Here is a 23,786-nt window from a genome sequence, read left to right as displayed (position 1 = left end):
GAAATCATTAGCTGTTCCACATACCTTAAGTAGACTTTCCAGCTCTCAGCAGCAGGTGCTCAATACAGGATGAAACATGAAATCTGAAATTATAATTTATAATTGATTAGGATATTTTCTTGACCTAACATCAAAGTAGTCAAATATCCAACAAACTTAAAAGCAAATAACTGATACTCAAGACAAGGTAACTTTCCAAATAAATTAGTTTCAGTGCATATCCTACTTTACAAGCAGATTATTTAGCTGCAATCCTTGGGGGGTGGGGAGGGGACATGCAAAAGAAGTTTGTAGCAGTATAAGCCAGGGGCTTGCTTACATTTGAACTCAAAATAGATAACTTACAAAGCAAGTTGCCAGCAATCCTGTAGGTCTCACGAAAGGTAACTAAAAACTTCACAAATTGTATGGGTTTGGTATTTTGAAGGAGGACAGTTAAAGAAGGATTCTGAAGTGAACCTTTAATATAGCTAACATACATGTAATGGCAACAACAATTCAATAAGTACTGAAAACCCTGATGAGTGATTCAAAATGTTAGCAGCATCCAGATCCAGAATTAGAAAGAGTGCTTCCCTGGAAAAAAAAAAAAGTGTGTGGGAGGAAGTAGTGAAAAGCATTTATTTCCTCAGGGTATGTGCATCATAGGACAGCCAAGACAGTTTTTAGATGAAGTAACAAATACATATAGTTCAACGCACACACGTAATACACTGTCCAGAAAGAATTGTGGGTTTTTTCCTTAAAGGAAAGGATTGATTCAAAAGAACTCCAGAGTTCAGTAATCTACAGAGTTGGCTTTGCTACTTAGCTAGTTGGTTTTGCTCTTTTGCCTCTCAAACAAATATATACCATAGGGACAAAGGCGGCAGCAGTAGAAAGCCTAACCTTACATATTAAGCACTTAGAAATCAATTTTTAAGAACTGTTTCTGAACCTTTATTCACCTTAGCTACTTTTTTCCCCACACATAAAAGGCCATCAAAGGATTTCCACAAGAGAAAATAATCTGATGAAATAAAGTAACACAAAAAAGCTTAAGAAAAAAAAAAAAAAAAAAATCTACACAGTTTAAGTGTCCATCTAGGCTATAATAAAGTGAAAAAGAAAACCAAAATAGTTAAATTTCCACAGGAAAGCCACAGAAATGAGCCACAGACACTCATCTAAAACACCTCCATACGATCGAAAAAATATCACAAAGAACTTAAACTGCCTTTATGGTGGCATGTAAAAGGAATTGTACTGACCTGAAATATCAATTTTTAAGTTAACACAGAATCTGTTAAGTCAGCTGGCTGCCCCACTATCTCTACCCGACTAAGTGGCAAACGACAGTTTTCCCCAGAATAGGTCTGCTCTGAATATTTTTATGGAATTTTTCATGATTTGGGACAATTAATGAAAACACCAACAATTAGCACAACAGGAATGACATCATCACAAGTCCTTTACAAAAAGGGAATTGCACATGAGTATTTCTCAGATTGAGAAACCCCTGAGGTTATTGATTTAAAGATGTTTTCTGATATGGTAAAAGATACTTTTAACTTGCAAGGTTGATATAATGACCTTTCCCCACTCTGAGAATTTACATCAGTAGCACCCTTAAAGCATTTGTTAAAGTAATTGTGTGCGTAATACCATGGGACTTATACGCAACATCAAAAATGCACCAAACACAAGTACTAGAAAAATATTATTTTAATTGCTTAGGCATCAATAATGTAAACACTTAGAAGCATGTTAAATTTTCAAGTTATCCCACTGATTTTCAATAGAACTACCCATGTGTGTAAAATTCAGTGTACAAACAGATGCTACTGTGATTTGATGTTAGAGGGCAACCCTAGTGCACAGATAATGGGCCCCTCTTTTGGTCATTAGCTACTAAGGGAGTAAGGCAGTCAGACACAATCCAAACACAGGATCATTTCAGCTCCCTTATGCTGACAGCCATTTCCAGCCATACCTTCCCATGATTTATTTTCACAGGTTATTCACTGATTTATTTCATTCATCAATTACTTAGGAAGCAAGTGGTGACAAGAACTCTCCTTTGCTCAACTCAGGTTTGACCAGTTGTAACACTTCTTAAAACATCTATTAGCTTCATTCAACAGGGAAAAATGCTGAAACCTTCTAAGTCATCAAAAGAAGATTAAGCATAAAAAACAGTTTGGGTTAAGCAAAGTACTGTGCTTTTATATCAAGTTTTGTTAAAAAAAAAAAAATCTAGGTATATTACAAAATTGTTTCTTTAAAGTAAAAAAACCTGAATACATCTCCTTAGGCCAAAAAAAAAAAAAAAAAAAAAAAAAACACCACCACCAAACCTTTTGAAGTTTCTCTACCTTTTTCCACAAGGGATGGATTTTTGGTAAACTGACAATATTTAAATGTCAAGTTTATCACATTCTTTGTGGTGGAAAACTGTTCCTTTTTAGCCTCTTTCCAACTGGCTGTAAGTCACCCATTTGGTCCAGTTCTATTTGTTTCCTTGATCTTTTTTTACTCAGTTTTATCCACCCTGTCTTACTTTATTTTCCTCTTAAAAATCACACATAATTCTACCTGGCTTTCAGTGAAAAACTAGAACATCTTACTTGTAGATCCATGTATGTTGCCTGAAATATTTTTAAGTTTTGTCTTCTAGTATCATTCCACTCCCTCTCCAGTTTGACCTCTTCACCAAGAATACCACTGAAAACATAAGTCAATTACTAGTAACCAAGCATAAAAATCTTAAAATAACTTCTAGGTGTGGTGCTTATTTCTCAGCTTCCTTATGTTTTCAGCTACTTCTAAAGCCCCTCGGTCATGTTCTTCAAGAAAATTTGTCCTCTTTTCTCATCGCTCCATTAATTTACTCTTTGCGAATTCCTCTCCTAACCCCTTCCAGATCCTCCACTCCATTTCAGTATGATTCATCATCTCAAGCCTTACAAAGTTAAAGATGGACCACTAAAAAAAAAATCAACATTACTCGTTTCGCTTCCTTTTCCTCCTACCTCTGATCTGCAGCAGCAAGGCGAACAAACAATTTGGTGCGATGCAACATTTTTATCCCTATAAATCATTTAACGTGATCAGATCTGGTCTCTACTGATGCCCCTTTGGCACTACTGTGAGTCATGGGAAAACTCCACAAAAGATCATGGTAGAGAGAAAGGACTGCAAGAGCTCTGCCAGTAACAGCAATTTTTGGTCACAAGTAGCATTTTCTTTAGCAGAGATGAGACATAACTATAAGCTATCTGCAATGTTACTGTTCCTGTTAGCTGTACATATAGGTTTTCAGATACTCTCCTGTATCTTGTGTGAACAATTATATACACACAGCTCCTCTGCACCTCGAGCAATGAGGGTAAAGGACCTGTCTGGAGCACTTTCAGCAGCAGCATCAAGAAGAAACCTATGCAGGAGAATAATACAACGCAGCCTTGAGTCCAGCCTACTACCAAATGATCTGTGGCCTTCAGGAAAAGTCCCAGAACAGTTACTGAACTCTTGACTGACTCAAAGGCATTATGTGCATGGACATGATGCTGTGAAGGTTTAGGAATCTTGAAATCCTATGTGTTTCAGGATAATTAGCATATAGACACTAACTTGATCTTAACGTTGCTCAGTGGCTTGGACACCAAAAGAACTTAGTCTATAAAGCAGAATTTGGAACAGACTCATTGGACCTAAACATAGATCCTAAGCACGTCACCACAAAACATACCCATATGGCCACCGTCAGCCTCACCCCCAGTAGCTCGACAGAAACTTTAAACCAGATTGTTGTAGCTTAATTGGGGCAAGAAGGGCAAACTTCAGTAAGATCTCAATTCCATACCATATTAAAGACACCAAAAAAATAAAGGAATCTATACTTACTACCACCTCCTATTTGTAAGAGGCATCACACAACATCAGCTATAAAGACAAAGATTTAACAACACATAGCAGAAGTTCAACATAACATTTAAAACTAATGTAACACAGACTCAGTCCAAAAAACTATCATATTTCAAGCAACAGCTATGCATTAAGTACTCACTTTATATGCACATGGACACCACTGATTCCCAGTCCTCATTTCAACTATGCTTCAAACCCTTTCTTAAAACTCACTACTTTCATCTTGCCTTTCCAAAACTGACCTTGACGCAGCAACCCACAAGGTCTTGCCTTATTTTACTACTTCTATCAACTTCAAAAGTAAGATATTAAAACACGTGTGCTTTATGTACATTTATTTTCACAACTCGCTGCAGTCCTCACCCTTCCCGTACTTCCATTCTATGATCTCTTGCTTGGAATAATATGACCAATGCTCCTACTCCCACTTGAGAATACTGCAGTTCAAGATCTATTTCAACAAGAGTAACAAATACTTTTGAAGAAAGAACTTCAATGCGATCCCCATTTATCTCTAAGAAGCCACAGAGATAAATACATTAGAGAACTCCAAAATTTGCCTCCTAGGAAGGGAAGCTCCTGTGTTCAATACTCAGATTATGAAACAGTTTAAAGGTTTTGTTTGCCCTTAAGAGAAGAAAAAGCTGATTCAGTTGTAGAATGAAGCCAATGATACACACTCCTCTCTTTACAAATTCCCTCTCCTCTTTTGATGAAAAGAGAGCAAGGCATAAAACTAGCTGTTGAAAGCACTGAAACAGCAGGAGACAAGCAGTACTGCCATCACACAAAGAAGCTCTCCCCCTTCTCCTAAGGCCGATTAAGCAGGGGCTTGTAGCTTATGACACAACTAAACTTTCACTTCATTTAAATCCCCATCTGAGAATTAATCATCTATGCTGCCCACCATCTTCCTCTAAAGGTGCCTAATCTCCTAAAGAAATCTATTTGGTTGTTTATTAATTTAATGCAGGTAACAAATTGCCATCAACAAGGGTACAAAATCCAGACTACAAAAGCTCAATTTCTTATAAAAATTAAATATTGACACGAACTCTAGGCAGAAGATGGAATGGAAGTGTATTTGGTGTTATATCCCACTCCTGCTTTTGTCTCCATTCTTTGACTAAGTTTTACAGGGACTGTTGTTTTTGTTTCCATCCACAACCCAAGAAACACAAGTAATGAACTTAATACAATATTCACAAAGCATTGAAGAAGAGTCAGAATATTTGCACAGGAGAAGCATATACTATATACTTCCCCCTCAGTCCCCCCTTTCTCTTATAAACTTCAATCTTTAACCTGTACTGTCAAAATAAATGGGCAAAATTAAAGGAATATTATTCACTTCTGAAAATGGATTGATAACCATTAACTAATGTCCAAAACTTATGCTTAAATGCACCAAGGTATATAATAACAATGCCATCCTCCTTGGAGGAGATTCCCTCTCACCCTCAGCAGCCAAAATCACCCAATTTACAAAGGTAATGCTAAACAAGAAATCCACAGAAATCTGAAATTATTACGATTATCCTGATAATGAAGACTTAATATCTAGTCTGACTAGGTGTTTTATAACTGATTAAAAAGAATTTAATACAAATGACAAAAAAAGAAGCCTTCCCATGACTCTACACCACATAGGTTTTTTTTAATTACTTTTAGTTCCCCAGACCACAGCAAACAGCTTACAAAAGGCTATACGCATTGCACAGATGTACTCTATAGCTTCACCTTTTCACTTCAAGGCTCCCTTAAAACTCAGATGTAGCACCAAGCGTTAATTCCAGCAGCTTTTGCCTCTAAATTTTAACACAGTGTTTTAAAAGCTATCAATACATTTATTCTTTACTTCTCTAAGGAACATCTCAAATGCAGGGTACATCATTAATACTAGTTTCCAGCAGAGACTGTACTGCATACAGACAGCCATGCATATCACATTTTGTCTCCATGTACATTTTCACTAAAGATTACTTAAATCTGTTTCCCTATCTCAATAATGACTTACTCCTTCCATGAAAAAAATGCCGAGAAACATTTCTGACTTGCTTTAAAACAGATTAGAGTCACAATTAAGAGGAAGCCTACTGGTGCAACATCAAAATACAAGCTATCATATTAAAGAGTGAAAGACATAAAAATAAATTATAGATTCACCAGAAGTTCCTACTATTCCGAAAGCAAAGCTCAGTCATTCATTAAGGGGCAATACCAAAAGGAGTAAGGAAAGTCATCCTCTAAAGCCACTTCATTAATTGCTTGCAGCTTAGAAGTCTTCCATGTTTTCTTCCATGACATTTGTAAGTGTACAACAAAATAGCAGCTAAGCTAATTGTTTTAATATCAGTAACCAGTTAATAACTGTTTTTCAAGCCATATCTAGGTAACACCTGCATCTATAGAAGAGCACGACTCTTTTATTTATGGAAAAGATCTTCTCTCCATGACCTTTACAGACGTAACTGAGAACAGCATCCCACAAAGAAAATACAAGATGCTTTGCCTGCAACAGCTTTACATTAAAGCTGTGCAGTCTCAGGCAATAGCTAACAACAGAGACGACTTGATTACAAGAACTCTGAGGAAAACACCAGTTGTTGGGGTTACTGTCAACTACCTTTTGACTATCACTGTAAACCTGAAAATAACCCCACATTCTTTAACTGTTAGCATCACTAAAATCAGTGCTGGATAAGACTCCAGAGGTTATTTTCTCAATCTGCCGCTCCTGATATAGGGATAAACAGCATTTCCTTTCTGACGGATGTCTAATTTATTCTTAAATACTGTCAGTGACATGAGTCCCCTCCCTAATCTAGTCCAATGGTTTGTTGTTCTTAGAATTAAGTCTTCCTCCCCCAGTAACCCAAGTCTTCAGTCTTATTATTCAAGTCAATTATTTCTTGTTTCAGCCTCCATAAGCCTTTATCTTCTTCATCCTTACAGTAGCCCAATGCATGTGAATAATTTAATATTACAAGGAGAGAAAAAGTTAACATCTTGATTTGTTCAGTTCTTGTGTGTCATATTCTTCAGGTACCTTCTGCTACTGAAAGCATCCAAGAGAGGAAACCCCTTTTCTACAGTGCCCAAAACTGAACACAGCATTCCAACTAAATCCTACCAGTACTGAATTCAATGGAACAGTACACCACAGTACAGCATTTCTTTTCATGCACCAGAACAAGGTTAATCACAAACTGAGCACCAATCAACCAATAACCGGCAGATCCCAGCTAACTCAGCTCTTACAGAACCTGACAAGTATGTTTTAAGTAGACATTTGAACAACAAAGTTAAAAATGCACTAAACACGGAGTATAAAGAGAGGCTGTAGAGTTAAGAGGCACCAGAACAAATATAGAAAACAGCCAGCTTTGCGATTTATACAAATTAAAGTGAAAAAGACAAGATATTTAATAAACCAACTGGAATCCATATGCCTCTAGGATATAGTGCTTAAGCCTGAAATAGAAAATGATGGCTGATAAAAATTCAGAATTACTTCTTTAGCCACTAATTAACAGCATTCCCGTAATGCTGCTGTTAACACAAGAGTAAGAACAGGAACTGCAATTTGTAACATTTGTAAAGAGTTTCACTGCAAGCAAGACACCCTTACACGTCAGCTGTGTGTAAAGGTTTCCTGGGTGAAGGCTGACAGTGGAAAACTAGTTAGTAACGTAACAAAATTAAACAGTCTTCAGTACAATTAAAAATGGAACTCAGATATTAAAACTCTCCAACTTGTGGCTCATCGCTTAGGATGTGCTTTTTTATATACATTTTATCAACCAGCTTTTTTTCCCCCCTACTCATAAAATAAAATGCAAATGCAGTTCTGAGTCAGGCATCATGAAAGGTTAACAAGTACACTGACAAACATGAATTAATTGCAATGGCCATGCTACGGTTCTTTCCAAGCAGTAACGTGGCACCTTAAATGCACAGCTTTGATCTAACATCACAGTTTCTACTTTTCCTTGTGAGGGGTATTTCAAATCCCTCTACAGAAAGCACTTCAGAATTGCCATGTGTTTATGTGCCAGTGGACAAAGACTAAGCAAAAGCACTGCCCTTATTTTAGAAGGAGGAGAAACAACAGCACAGCAGCTATATTAGCTCAGCCATCAAAAAAGTAAGACACACAAGAGGCAGAAATAAAATTCTTGTCTCTTGATATCCAATACTGAGGTTGTATCAGTGTTTCCTATTTCTTTCCACCACTGGTTAACAAAAACAGTGGTATCAGGCACAAAAGCTCACAGGCACTGGCAAAATACAATACCTACATGAAGCTCTAGAACTTGCTGGGGGAAAGAGTGAAGAAAGGGACTCTATTCCAGCCCGAACCAGGACAAGGACTAATTCAAAATAAAAGAAGTAGAAAGTTTAACCCTTTACAAATAGCTCAAACAACTGAACTGTGAAAGTACCTGTTACACACATTACTTGTGTGTGCTACTGCCTGGACTGTAAAATCAATTAGGAAGAAGTATCTCTGCCTTTAAACAGCTTCCACTACAGAAGAGCGTCAGTAAAGAAGCAAAGGGGATGAAGGAAGAGACTGCTAAAACCTGAGGTATAAACAGGTGTAAAAGAACCACAAGAGCAGTCAGACACCAGCAAAAGGAATTTCTGCCTGAAGAAAAGTGTATTAAAAATTGCAGGGGAAAAAAAAATGGTAAACAGCTTGGTTAATTAACCAAGGATAAAAAGGAACTGTACTCTTTCAAACACTATCTTCTCCTTTCAGTATTAACCTTTACTAGAAAAAAAGTGGGTAATGAAAATTCCAGTATACTAAACAAGAACATAGACAATTTTTCCCTCAAAGGACAGAAATATTACATCTGCCTATTCCAAAAAAGGAAATCAAGGACAGATACCTACGTGAAAAAAAGAAAGGGACAATAGATTTTATGCTTTCATGCTATCTTTCATAGAAAACAAATTTAAAAGATTGCCCAAAATCAGTAAGAGGAAATTCTCTTTTAAAGATCACAGAACTTCTGAACCTCAATGCTACAGAGTATTACTGAGGACAAACTTGCCTCAGCATTCACACTGAACATAAAACCTACAACAGACAGGATGAAACAGATATTGATTGATATAAATCTCCACCACTGGGTATAACTCAGGCATTGGGAACTGTAAGTCTCTTACTGGTACCTTCAGTATCAGTAATCTTGAAGGCAATGCTAGGAAATTAAGTATCAAATGTTGACGGACCAGAAACCTTATTGGCTATCTTACATCCCCCAGGTTGTATCAGTAAACACTCCTTGCAGCGTTAAGAAAGGCCTGGGAAAAAAAGCTAAGTACCTGGTTGAAGAGATGCATTCAGATCCGCAAAGTATATTTTGCTCATTCTGAACTTCTGCTACCAAATTATTTGCTATCCTAGCATCAAGAAAAACAGGAAAGAGTAGCAGCTCCTCTTTCTCAAAAGAAAATCAGCTGCTGCTTCAACTCCTTCCAGGAACTTCAATGGGACTATAGGAAAAATTATCTCTGCCTTCCAAAGATACTTTGTAGCCTCAGATGGTCTGCTCCCTCTCCCCTCCCCCAAAACAAAATAAAACAAAAGCAGGAATTGCAGATTTTCATGTGTGGATAAACAATGAAAACCCCCAAGCATGGCAGCAGGAAGCAGGAATAGTTAGCAGGCAGTAGAGCCCTCTGACCTCTTCCTTACTGTCCCGAACAGTGAGAACGGCTTTGACTTTGTCACTACAATCTCTACAAACGCAATGAAAAGTGCCTCATTTAAGGATTCTTGACATGTACACTGTCTAAATGCTTCTAAATTTACTGTTCATCAACACACCTAGAATTATAGCAGTGCCAAAGAGTATGTACTCTCCTATTACTGTCTCCAGAACAACTGATGAATGTTTTGCTTATACACTTTTGGTCAAAAGGAAGGAAATTAGTCCAAGGTCTTAAAATTAGTTAAATTACAGTTCCATGGGCAGGGAAAGGGTCAGGATTAATTTTAAGGCTTAAGCTTTAAACTGACCTATAGTACACTCTGTGAAGTTGGATGGAACCCTGCAGGAAAATGAAACCGAGTGCTTGCAGTTCCCCCTCCCATCAAAAAAAAAAAAAAAAAAAAAAAAAATTGCATATATATATATATATACACACATATATATCTGCATCTCCAGATTTCAAGTACTGTCAGAGCCAGAGAGCATTCAGTCTCTGTGGTTCTGCCATCTCTGAAACAATTTCTTCCACATACATGACTCCCTGAGTCAAATCCCTCCAACAAAACATTCCTCTGACACAGTTTTCAAAATACCCCTCTGCAAATTTTAGTAATTCATATACCTTTCAGTACAACACACTGGGGTAATCACAACTCTTCTGTCCCTCTTCTGGATGCTTTAATACAAATAGAGAAAATCAGATCCATCTGACATTTTTTGTCCTTTTGGTTGATTTTTTTTTTTTTTTTGGTGGAGTTGTGGGGCTTTTTTTAAATCATTTTCTATTCGTGAAGACCTAACACTCAAAAGTCCCCCCAGTGGCAAGACCTGCATCCCAGCCTCAGGAACACTACACGCTGAGCAAGCAACAAACTCCTACCTTAGGAAGCTTACTTGGTAGAAAGAACACAAATATACAAAGGAATGGGATAGGGAAAATAAAAATTTAAGCCCACAGCACAAAGCCTGCAGGGGTTTAAGCTGTTCAGTCCCTAAACAGACACCTTCTTTAACAGCTCATCTGATTAGCCATCAACCACTGCATGTCAAGTGCAGGACATACAAACAAGAGCTTTTAGAAACACCTACTCTATCATCTTCACAGCTTCCTCTCCTACACTAAAAAGACTATTTAAACTCAGATATCTATCTGGATATTATGTTCTCCAGTTAATTTCCCATTCTGCCAACTTCATGTCTTTCTAACAGACAAAAAACTACATTCAGTGAACACTCTGGTAGAACACACTGGATTTCCAAGGTTCCTAAGTGGCAGTCATATACAAATCAAGAGACACACTTGAAATTCCTAACAATCTACAAACTCTAATCTTGCATTAATCTGCCTCAAATTTTATTTCAAACACATAAAAAAAAAAATTTACAAGACAGCTTTTAATAGAAAATAACTACCCTGTAGAAGCTACCATTCAGGGAGACAAGAATCACTGTAGTTCAGATGCTAAATAAGTACATTAGTTTTAGTGTTCCTAAATAATTTCTGCTATCGTTCCATACAAGAGCTCAAAGTGATACATTAAGGATTTGTTTGTTGTGTGTTTTAAAATCCCAACCTCTAACTAAAATATTTTCAAGAAATTAAGTGAATATAGCCATGTTTTCACATTACTCAATGGTATCTGAAACTTTAGAACTACACTAGAACAAGATAAAAGGAAAACCAGATTTCATCTGGAAACCACATCTGATGGAGCTAAGTATCAGTCACACACTTCAGTTTTCATTGATAGCTGTCTGAAATGAGGACTCATAAGCTTACTGGTAACAAGCAAATAAAACACAGGCTTTCACTGACACCATACCAGAGTGGTAGTTATAACACAGGAAGAAAAGTCTGGAGTATATACTCTAGCATAAGAGTGTCCTTTTTAAATACCTTCTATCAATTTATTGAAATTTGTCCAGAATGTGAGAATATGGAATAACCTACATCACATTTAAAGCCAAGACTAAAAACATACAAGATTTGAACATACATATTTTTACAGCAAAATGACAGCCTACTTACAATTAACAATATTCTGCAAAACATTACTAGTGTTCAAACACCCGTGTAGGTAGGTGTCAAACACCTGTGCATAAATACATACGGATATATTTAAAAACAATCAGCAACACAATGTACTTCAAATCTGTACTGTAAGATCACAGAAAGTTCTCCATCATAGTGAAAAAGCCTTTTTCCACAAATCCTAAGAGATGTAAAAGGAATGGGAATAGCCTGTATTGTTATTATGAATGTTACATCCTATGAAAGAGAGTACTGCCACACATGGCAATGCCTACCAAGGGAAGAAAACACAGATCATTGTTATACAAAATGGCAAGAAATAACTTCTTGTTTCCAGAGATGCTCAGTTTCCTGAGTCACCTTCCTACTGAAAAAATCTACCACATGTATATATACATTAAAAAACAGAAGATAATCTCCTAAACAATCAGAGCCACCTGATTTACTACTTAATCTCCAGAAAGCACTCCTGCTTTGCTCTCCTCTTATCATTCCCCCAAATATCTATTAACTTAGTAGAATTTACAAAACCGAGATTCCCCCATTCAGCTATCAGTCATCATGTGGTAAACCGTTATATTTGCAAATAAAACACCCTTTCAACAACATGTAACATACTTTGAAGTAAACTTGCATCTCTACATAACTAGAAGCTGAAATAGTTTTTAAAGCTATTTCAGCAAATTACGTGTTCAGGACATAAGAGTGGTATTGTAAGAATATTCATTTCTGGATTAAATACTCCAATACACTACTAGTTGGTTGCTATGTAAACTACACATGCTTAGTACTTTTAATAATACCTAAGGCTGAGGACTAATAAAGCTTAGAGCTTTTGACAAATAAGTACTATGCCATCTTTTCTTTTACGTGTACATTTTAACCTTCCCGGAAATTAAAATGTCAGCGAACACAAACATCAATCCAAGCCACGCTCTACAAAAACTGGATTTAAGACATAATAGAACAAAAGACAAATTAATTTCAGAACTGTTTTTTTCTTGTTGAATAGCCTGTAGAGTTTACAGTCCTGTGAGAGAAAATGTTTCCCAGCAACTAGCGTCTCCTCCCTCTTCTAGGGTTTTTTTTTGTCCCTTTTGTTAACAGTACCCCAGATTTTAGGTCCATTCAATTTATTGCATGGGCTTCAATCTCAAAGGTATACATACACATGCCTTAAAGAATCCCAACCATAAGCCTTGGTTTAAGAAATCCAAAGGCTGTGGTCCCCATCTGCAAATCACACCATATGAGCAAAGGTGTTCCAAGATACGAGGTAGGTTAACAGCCTGATTTCAGGGGTAACAAAAAAGGAGACGGGTGGAAAAAGGAAGTGGTGGAATTTCAGACATGGACAACATCAGTAAGATAACAAGCTGTTCCCAGTAACTATGAAACATTTAATATTTTCTGGCCCCAATCCAGTTACGCTCTTGACCTTACCCAGGTCTAGTAGAATCAGAGATGATAACGGCAGATTAGCTTTGAGGGATGTGGGACTATTCCAATTAACACAGGTAATAAAAAAAAAAAAGGATATTAAACAACCAGAGGCCAAAGGAGTCTGAATTTAAGGGACACGGCAGTAACACTTCACTTTTTAGCTAACATTTACATTAAATACTTCAATATGAATCCCCAAGTGTTTCTCCTTTCAAGTGAACTTTTTGTTCAATGCATTTACTACAGCACTGCTATTATCCTAGTCCAACTGCCAAAGAATGAGCTGCAGGCTGATGCCGCAAGAGTGCTAGGGCCTACAGGATACACTCTGCTTTCAGAGGACTTAAATAAGACTGACTGCAAGTCGACCAACACAGAAACAATGTAGTGCACAGTCTTTCAGCGGGGAATAGAAAAAAAAAAAAGGAGAAATCAAAGAGGAAGACTACCCCCTCTTCCAAAAAAACATTATCTGAGTAAAGGAGATTTGGAAAGAGAATGGATGCGAAAATTGGCAGTATACAGCATATGCTTCAAAATTAGTCCCAGGGATTTGAGGAGAAAGATACTCTGTTACAGCTGCAGAAGTACAATTCTCACTGTACTCCAAAATCGGGTTTACAACCAGAAAAAGAAATATCAAATTTCTTCAAGAACTGCAAAGGCTCCTCTATCTAATCCAACTTCTGTGGCACCAGCTGGGTCACTCAAAAGCCAAGCTGAGGAACACTTGCTCCCCACTCCCCGCTACAGATTTGGGAGGCTACCCCCGGGTTAAAACGCGTATGTGACCAAAGGGCTGCCCCTGCCACTTCTTTGGATCGCACAGTCCTACTCTCCAGCGAGCGCGGCAACCAAACCAACCAACACAAAAAGAAAAAAAAAAAAAAAAACAAAACAAACAAAAAAAAACCCCAAACCCCCAAAAACCCCAAAACGCACAAAAAGAAGAAACCTCAACCACTTCCCCCGCGCTCCCACCCAGGCTCTAAGAAGCAACCGCAGATTTACCAGCGCGCCTGGAAAGAAGGGGCAAAGCCAGGCAGCCCGGCTCCGGCAGCGAGGGGACACCTCCTCCTCCTCCTCCCCCTCCTCCTCCCTTCCCTTTCCCTTTGTTTACTTTACGGACCGTCCCGCTCCGCCTCGCCGAGCCGCGGCCCCGCCGCCTCCCGCCACATCCGGTGGGAGCGAACCGGCGCGGCCGCGGGGAGCGGGGAGGGCCGGCGGCGGGCGGAGGGGAACGGCCGGTTTCGCCCCGGGGGAGGAAGGGGCAGGCGGTGCACCGGTGTCCTCTCCCCGCAGCCTCCTCGGCTCCCGTTCCCTTCCCCTCCCGCCCGTTCCCCCAGCGAGGCTCCGCGGGAAGCGGCTCTGTCCGGACCCTCAGCCCACCCCCGCCTCCCCCGTACCCGCCTTCCCGGAGCCCGGCCGCGGGGTGCCCCCGAGCCGCGGGCACCCACGGCGTGCGGTCGGCGTGTGCGCGTACCTGTGCGCACACACGCGTGCCCCGTGGGGGGGGGGGTGTACGTGCGCCTGCCGTGCCCTCTCCCCGCTGCCCCTCCCGGGGGACACAGAAGAAACGGGCGGTTCTTTCCCTGAGGAGACGGGGCCGCCGTCGCGCCCCAAGCCGGGGAGGGGGGGACACGGAAGGAGAAGCCGCCGTTCCCCCGCACCCCTTTCCACTGCCCCCCCTTTCCCCCCGTTATGTAACTGAGGGCCGCTGCGCCTCACTTGTCCCCCTCGCCCCTTCCCGCCCCTTCCTCCTCCTCAGGCAGCCCCCGCCGCCAGCACTCACCGCGCTGCAGGCAGCCGCCTCCGGCCGGCCGTCCCCCGGGCGGGCGGAGGGGCTGGGGCGAGGGGAAGGAGAAGAAGCAACGGAGTTATCCCGCCAGCTCCGGCTGCTGAGGCCGCTCGCCCTCGCCGCCCTCCCGCCCCGCTCCCGGTGGGTCGGCGCGGGCTGCCGCTGCCCGCCCGCCCCGGCCACTCCAGGCCGCTCCCCCGCCCTCCCGGCGCGCTGCACCATGGGATGCGCGGCTGCCCTCTCTCTCTCCCACCCCCCCCTCCCTCCCCGCTTGGTTCGCTCCCCGCACTAACATGGCTGCGGGGGATTGGGGGGGGGGGGGGTCAGGCTGCCGCACCTCACACCGCGGGGGGGGGGGGGGGGGAGCCGCCCCGCTCCGCCTGCGCAGGCGCGCGGGCCCTCAGGTGGCGCGAGGCGCTCGTCCCCCGCCGCTTCGAACCCCCGTGTCAGGGGCGATGGCGGCGGGGCGCAGCCCGGCCTTTCGCTCGGCCCCTTCCTCCCCCGAGGCAGCGCAGATCCCGGTGGGCCGCTGGATCAGTGGGGGGTGTGTGTGGGGGGGTGTTAGTTCGGGAAGAGAGGAAGTTTAATCCCTTGTCCTCATTCTGCTTTTCAGACGCGGCTCTTCGGCTCGTGTCCTCGGTGTCTCCCCGTTCCCAGCTGCTTGGAGGCGTGAAAACGCCTCAGACAAACTCGTTCTGTGGCCTTTTCTGAGACCTCTGGCCTTGCTTCGTTTCCACGGTGGCACCAGCTGGCACAATTGTTCTCTTGTTCCAAGGCTGGTGTATTCTCTTTTAACGAAATCCTTGCATATTATGTATTACCACAGTGTTTATGTGCCTGTCACTCATTCAGTACATTTAATAACCTAAGTCTGAAATTGTGATTTTAAGAGTCGGTATTAATCCACTGCCTTACCTCTAGTGGCATTTTAACTCAGTTTTTAGTATTCTGTGTGCCTCGGGCAGCCTGAGCTTGAGCAGATCCTGAACCTCCACCTCAGGAAGTTGCCAGTGTGTCTGGAAACTGGAGGTAGGGTGCATTTTGCTTGGCTTTAAGCGTATCTGCAGCTGAGCTAGCTGGCTAGGTTGCCTTTATAGTTGATAGAGAGCTGGTCAGTGCAGTCAGTGGCATTTGGGATGTCACCTGTCTGAACAAACACGGGTAGTTTAGGGTAAGACAAGTCACACTCTTAAACTTACCTATGTTTATTAATTTTCCAGTCCATATAGGGAAACACAAGTGAGACACATTAAACAAGTAGACACCTAGATTGTAAATGCGGTTTTTCATGTGAATCCTACCTGAAATGTCCCAAGCCAACCCATCAGGCAAGCTCTGAACATGATAGAAATGCATTAAGTGCCTTATAAAAATATGTCCTAGAAACTCTCTTTTAAACAGCAGTACAGTATTCCTGTCCATCTTTTATAGAAATGCTTGGGCATTAGAAGAGAGAGTCCTTTAACCAGCAGGATAGCAAGTACACTCTACCCTTTCTACTGAAGCTGGGCCACTATGCAGAAATGAAGGAAGGAAGGAAGGAAGGATGATTTCAGTTATTTTATAATTATTGGTCTTGGGATCACTATTGATGCCCTTGCCAGAAAAGATAGAAATGTGCTAATTAAAATTACTGATGACAGAAAGTGAGGAGACATCAATAAAGAGGATGTTCACAGTAACAGGAAAAATTGAATGCTTTTGAGGACTGGGATAGTGAAAATGGAAGGAAATGCATGAGTAAAGCAGTATATTTTCTGATTAATATACAGGAAAAGAGTAGTATAAATACTGGAAGGATAAAATGAAAATGAAGCTTCATAAATTCTTATTATATGGTTGCTAGCAGTAGCAGGGAATTGCACTAAATGGCTCTTCTGAGCATTTGATCCTAATTATTAATGATTTGTCCATTGTCTCAGCCTTCATCCAAAGATGTCAATGCTCTAGCCTGTGAATAAACTTGTGAAGAAGATAGTTATCCCTGTTTTCTACACTGGAAAGCTGAGACAGTATTTGACTTGCCAAATTCATGCATTATTCGCTGGATGAACAGGTCTAAAATCAAATATCTCGTCTCCAGGGCTATATCCTATGCATATGAGATAGTAGCAATAGCTGCTTTTTGTCATTCGTAGTACATCATATTGATTTTGTATACAGGTTTAATAAACATTCTTCATTTAGATATCATTTAAAATGTCCTTGCTTTAATAAATAATTACTATTCCTGTGTTTTTATAACTTTATCCTCTGCAGATTCTCTGGGCAACATCAGTGTACCAATTTTTTTCCATTTTATAGGTGGAAAAAGTATTGAGAGATATGTAGGTGATTTATGGAGGAGACAGAGTAAAGCCAGAGCAATGGGAAAACTGTGAATCTGATTCTTGTATTTCTGCTCAGTCTTTTAATACTTACCCTTTTTCACATTGAAATGAAGTATGCCGTCTGAAATTCTTGAGAGCTTTCCCATTGGTTTTAATGGGATGAAGGCAAGCTCAAAATAATATATCAAATTGATGTTTTGTAGCAATTCCTGAAGTCTCTCTCCTAGGGAGAATTTTTTTGTTGGTTTCTTGTTGCTTTCTTTAATCAGCAAAATGCTTGTAAAAACAGAAGCCTTCAGTAACGTACTGATTTTGATAAAACACTTGCTGGGAAATCTCTCTCACATTTCAGAATGCAATTTTTAGTCAAATGTAAAGGAAGTTCCATAAAAGCTGATGATTCAAGCTCTCAGCTGGGAGAGGGGAGATGTGTTGATGTCCAGTGAAAAGTTACATGATTATCCAAAGTGATAGTTTCAGCAGAAACTCATGAGACACAAGTAGGATGATAGTTGGGGCTTCTGTAAGGACTATAATGCATCCAGATTCAAATTTCTGCTGGTTTTATTCCCTTCTAACTTCAGGGCCTCGCCCAAACTAACTGCCTATGAGAAAGGCACTTCCAGAAGCTCATCCATCCCACCTATTGAGAATACAATGAATCACTCTCTGATTACCCCTATTTTTCTCAACCGACTAAGAGAGAGCCTAGGTAATTAGCCTAAATCTTTACATAGCTTTTTACATAACTTTTCTAAGTTGTGACTTGCACCTTTGTCTTCTAAGATTCTTGGTTTCTTCTGATTCTTGAGAACTTGCGCAGAAAAGTAAAATAACTTTCTTGCCACTCTGTCTACACAGAGCTTATTGGTAGGTGGAAAAAAGACTGTCCCCTATAATGTATTATTAATATTGAGATAAGGCATTCTGTTTAATACTGATGGCATTATTTGTCCAGTCCATGCCATTATCTCATTTAATTTACAGTAGTTATTAAACCTGTGCTGTATTGGTATAAACAAAATGGTAGGAAACTTCATTATAGTGTAGCATGTATTGTCTTTCCTTTTATTAAGTGATGGAGCTGGGGATAATGGCTCTAAAGAGAACAAGCTCCTTCTGGTGTTTTGGAGCACAGCTGCACTCAGGCATCTTCAGCTTTCCTGCAGGATGGTAAATACTCGTTAAAGCGACCAGAGTGATCAGGCTTATGAGACAGGTAACTCTGAACTGCAGGGCTATTTCAAACCATGACAATGAAATGCAGGGGGATTTGGGAAAAAAAAAAAAAAAAAAAGGAGAAAATGGCAACATGTTAAATATTTCACAAAATACACAGTAGCGTTCCTCATTGTAAGAGGAATTTTTTTTTTTTTTTAAATCTTCTAAATCAACCTCAGATGAAGAAGTCTTCAAATGCATGCATAAGGAGTCTATATAGTACTCTGACACTGGTGAAGGAAAAGTATATATTAAATACTTATTTTACAAGTAGATAGACATAAAATGACAATGCCCATCTTCTCGGAGTTATAATCTACTGCAAACCCTGTGCTGCAAGTTTTTCTCATGTGGGACTTTTCACATTTAGTCAGTAGGGTCAGCAGCACGGATTGCCTTGAGGGATCAGGTCCTACATTTAACAGGGAATAATGCCACAGAGATGGATGAGTGTTACAGCAACTAGGGGCATAGAGGTACATGCAGCCTCATGGTTAGAAGGTACAGACTTGAACAATTAAAGGCAATAAAATGTTAATAATATCAATGTGTACATCTCTGCTTCTCTCTGGATTTAAAGAAAAAAAAAGGGCAAACCATTATATTATCATTTCTGGACAGCATCTAGAATAGAAGCTGAATGGAAAGTCACCAGTGAAGGTTTTTCTAATTTATAAAAAAAAACAAACAAAGAAACAAAACAGAACAAAATTCTTAAGAAAAGCTCCAAGAGAAATCGGCAAAATTACACAGGATCAGAAAGGAAATTTCAGGTAGAAAATTTGGTGTGGAAAAAAACTAATTAGCAGCTGGGGGACCCACTTGATGAGTTGCTTTTATTAACTAAGACTTCCAAAGCAAATGTTAATGTGTTAATTAGAAGCAGGGTAATAACCTCTTAGATTTCCCAGTGGGAAACAAAAAAAAAAAAAAAAACAAACCAAACCAAAACAAAACCAAACCAAAACAACAACAACAAAAAAAAAGACACTTTTTTTCTGGATACAACTGGCTAAAAACAAACATGCACCAAGTGAACCCACTCAGTACTGCTTCTTCATTTTCTGATGTGTGTTTGCCGCGTAGCTAGCCTAACAGTAACATAGATCACCTTACCTGGCCTTTACTAGGTGGAAGCATGGGATCCAGAAGTTTATTCATCTTTCTAGAAAATCAAACAAAATCTCTGTTCTGACTGGTAGCTTTGATTTCTAGAAATAAAGGAAGGGTCCCACGTTAGCTTAGATTGGTTCCAAGTAAGAAATAGAAATTAAAAGGAAAGAGGAGAGATTCATTCTGTGTCCTGTTGGTATAAAAGCACGAGAGAGTCAGGAGACTCTTGGATGGAGCCCTAGTGTGATGGCATGGGAGGTAAAATTCATGATCTATCCTAAAGGGCTTTACTTCCCATCAGAGATTCTTTTCTTCTCATTTTGTTTTGGCTTCCATGATAGAAATCAACTTTTTTTTTTTTTTTTTTGGTCAACCATACCTCAAGCAAACTTGTAGGTGAGCCAAATAAAACCATATATTTTAAAATTCCAGTCTTTTGAGACCAAGCAGCATAAAAGGACGGAGTTCTTGTGGACATGTACAAATGTTTGAATTCTTTGACTTCTGCAGTTTTCTACCATTTCGATGCCTTGAGCTGCGTCGCACACTCTTCTCAGAAAGGCTCAAGAGAGAGGGAGGCTATTGAGGGGTATGTGCTCTCAGCAGGGCTAGCTGGTGGGACAGCCAGGATTGGAGCCACAGTGCTTGTGTTTCGTGAGTGCACTTGGTGGCTTTCCCAGGCCCTCTCATCTCTTCCAGTTCTGAGCCAACCTGCGACCCTTATATTTTCATTTGGTCAAACTGGTATTAAAAAAACTCCTTTTTTTTTTTTTTTTTTTTAATTTACTTTGTCCTTACACAGTTCTGGTTCTTTCTCATTAATCAGATCAAGTCAGCTTGTTGCAGGAACTGTGACAGTAGTGTCTGTCAAATCCCTCCCAAAATCCCTTCAGCTGCTTTGGTAAGCTTACACTTTTTCTGTAGAGCCCCTTGATGTGTAAAATGTATGCGATGTTTTGATCAAAGGAGTTCTTGTACTTAATGCAAATTTCAACACGCTTATAGCAGTCAGATGTAGATGTATAGATCTAATCCTCCTGATCTCCACTGGGCCCATGGGATGTCAGTCCAGCTAACAGGGAGGGCAGCGGTGATTGGCAGGGAATATTTTCACTTCTTTATTTTATTTTAAGACTGTGTTAAGCTTTATCCATTTATGATAAGATTAACTGATGTTCTGAACACCTGTCTTCTAAAAGGTTACAATGACCACATTTGGAAAAACTTGACTTTTTTTCTTTCACATTTTTTTTCCAACATCTGAGCAAATGGCAAAAAAAAAAACCAATCTCCTTTCTGCAGTCTTTCTGGACACTTTAAATGGCATTTTAGACATCCGAGAATAATTTTCTTTAGATTTATTTTCAAACACAGAATCAAATACATTCAGTAGGGAAACAATTTTCTGTGGGTATGAATGGTCATTGCCAACCAGTCTCATATTCAGTGAATGATTTCAAATGTATGTGAATATTGATTTTTCTAATGTTTTCTTTATTTTCCAGTCTCTGCTTATTCAACTGTAGTAACTACAAATTTGTTACCAACCTAATTTTTAATTCTGGGTGGAAGGAGTTCTGATGAGACGGTGTGACCAGTCATCTTGGAATCTGCCCTAGAACTATGAAGACTTTGATAGTATTTTGATTTGGGCTTTAAGGGTGGATTTGGATTTGGATTTTAGGGATACAGGACGGGTACTTGTTCCATATGCCTTTCCTCTGAGTTATAGGGTTCTCTTCATATTCCCTAAAGTTGTGGCTCTGGAAAATTACTCTTTCTGTTCTAACAAAAGAGTAGGGGATTGGGGCTCGAGTCACTCCATTGGACCAGGTGTCATTGGCTTTGAGAGCTGTGTTGCACTGTGGGACATGGAGAAGGGGACGTGTTCTACCACTTACTTCTTGGGTGGGGTGAATCTTCCCATCTCGTATCCTGTTTCAGAGGCAATCCCCTCACATTCCATTTTCCTCTTCTTAAAAAATAATTATTTTAAATTAGAGGCAAGATACTGCCGACCTGTATGAATTCATTTTGTGACACTTGCATAGAGAGTCCCTGCTGTCAACATGAAGTCGTTACTTGGGAACCACTGAATGAGTGACCTCATAAATTTAAGTCACCCAGGAGGTGGAAGGTTTCTGTCATTCCTCTAATTTGTTCATCCGGTGCCGCTTTGAGAGCTGGAATAAAAACGGAATAAAAGAGGATTGTAAATTTCTTGAGTTCAGGTCCTTGCTCTTCAGTTGCCTAATTAAAAATTGATCATTTATTCTCATTTAGGATTCTGCAGAGAAAGGATAATGCTCTTGCACGAAGTTTTTAAAGAGAGCCTCTGCAATGGATAAAATATGGAGCTAATTATCATAGCAGATACGGTTAGAAGACAGTGATGCACTGGAAAATACTTTCTTTGCAGGATTGTCGAATGCATGAATATCCTGCTCTTTATCCTTTCAGTACACTGGCTGACATTCATTGGTGTGTATGCATCTGCAGTATAGAAAAAGAGAGATTTTCTGTCCTGTCTTCTTTTCCAGGTTAGACGCAGTTCGACCTACTGGTTTTCTCAGTGCATGCACAACTTTCCCTTTTGGAGGTGTCCTGTGAAGTGTCTTTGTATCTGATTACCCCAATATCACGCTTGAGTTTATTTACTTTGTAGGAAGAATATTGCATGAAAAAAAAAAAAAAAAAAAAAGGAGTAAGAGAGAAGACCTGTGGTTTGACTTAAATCAGCGTGTTTTGGTTTGGAGGACTAAATGAGCTGACTGTGGCACATATAGGAAGGAGTTCATACTTTACAATAACCTCTGAAGAATAGACCACATTCCTTAACAATTATATTCTTTTATGTCCTCATGTTGTCTGCCATTTCAGTTTGATATAGCAAGCACTGAAAACAAATATTTCTCTTGGGTTCCTTTATTCTGAAAACAATTGCTATAACAGGAAGATTGCAGCCAGATGCATTTCAGTTTGCACAGAGATATTTTGTTCTTCGTGGCAATCTAACATTCTTGCATCAAAGTCACTGTTAGCTACAGAAATGTGAATTGACAGCAGCTGAATCATCTCTAACACAGCTTTTAATCAGAATTTGTTCTTGAAAATGTCAATCTCCCCCCAAAAAGAAAAAACTGTGATAGTTTTAATTTTTATTGAACCTGTTTAAAAAGTACGACTATTTAGCTTTAAAACGGAATTATTGCATTGAATAAAGGCTGCTTTAGGAACAGCAAGAGAAGTGTACCAAATTATGGATTTCTCTTTCTAAAAGAGCCAAAGATTTATTTCTTATGGATGCCTGCCTCTCTAGAAAGCTATCTGGCTGCTTTGGTATGCAGGAAAGGAAAGAGCCTTGTAAATCAGATGTGGATTATTTCTTATTATTTATTTAGAAACATATTTTTTGCACATCACTATTAACTTTGTTATCAGCATAATACATATCCAGGATATTTAACTGCTAAAGCGATTACAAGTTAGAAGAAGCAGTGCAATGTTAGGTCTTTTTTTCTACTATGACCTTCATGTGGGGTTTAATGTCATTTAGTGTTTTGATGCCTCCAGTGCTAGTCTGTAAAATAGTTATAGTAATTTGATAGCTATGGGAAGATACTGGGAGTTACAATTAGGAGAGGTTCAAAAAGAGGTTGAAGCTGCCTAAACACTGAAGACAAAGGGTATAGGCCAGGGTTTTTTCTCTTTCTTCATACAGTTGTTTTCTCAACCCTCTTATCCATATCTTAGAAAAAAGCTCCTACCATTTCCGTAAAGGGCTGAGTTGTGTGTAATGGAGAAGCAAAGATTTCCTTACTGTTTTGTTCTGATGTTGCTAGATCAGCTCCTGCATCAGACTTTTTTTTTTTTTTTTTTTAAATCTATTTACGTTAAGCTAGTTACAGTTTGAGCTGCTTTATTTATTTACCAAGCAGGTGCAACAAGTGTAGAGGTTTTTCAAGCTCTTGTTAATTACTCCAATGCTGTCTCTCACCATGATTTAAATCAGATTAATGAAACCAAAATGTAATAAAGATAAGTAATAAATAGGAAGCTAACTATGTAATAAAAGAGTCTGTTGAGACATTTGAAAGATTTAATATTTAAAAAGCAAATTCTTGTGTATAGAGGTACATATTGGTTACCTCTGCTGTAAGGAGAGGAACCCTGCAAGTTGTCTGAAAACAGAAACTCATATACGTTGATGTCAA

The 23,786-nt window shown here is 39.6% G+C and overlaps 1 protein-coding gene across 2 annotated transcripts in view; it reads right to left on the bottom strand.

The window, feature by feature from the left end:
• The window catches only part of PTK2 (protein tyrosine kinase 2), a 222,910-nt gene extending 207,801 nt beyond the window's left edge, over positions 1-15,109 (bottom strand). For both annotated transcript variants that reach the window (XM_042786022.1, XM_042786023.1), the window contains exons 1-2: positions 14,903-15,109; positions 25-83 (exon numbers count right to left, since the gene is read on the bottom strand). The gene's annotated coding sequence lies outside the window, so the exon portion shown is untranslated. The remainder of the gene's footprint in view (positions 1-24; positions 84-14,902) is intronic.
• Between the last annotated feature and the right edge of the window lie 8,677 nt (positions 15,110-23,786).

This window comes from Tyto alba, unplaced genomic scaffold (assembly GCF_018691265.1).
Source record: "Tyto alba isolate M040663 unplaced genomic scaffold, T.alba_DEE_v4.0 Super-Scaffold_9, whole genome shotgun sequence".
NCBI lineage: Eukaryota > Metazoa > Chordata > Aves > Strigiformes > Tytonidae > Tyto > Tyto alba.
The sequence above is the reverse complement of the archived record's forward strand: the minus strand, read 5'-3'. Positions and strand labels throughout refer to the sequence as shown.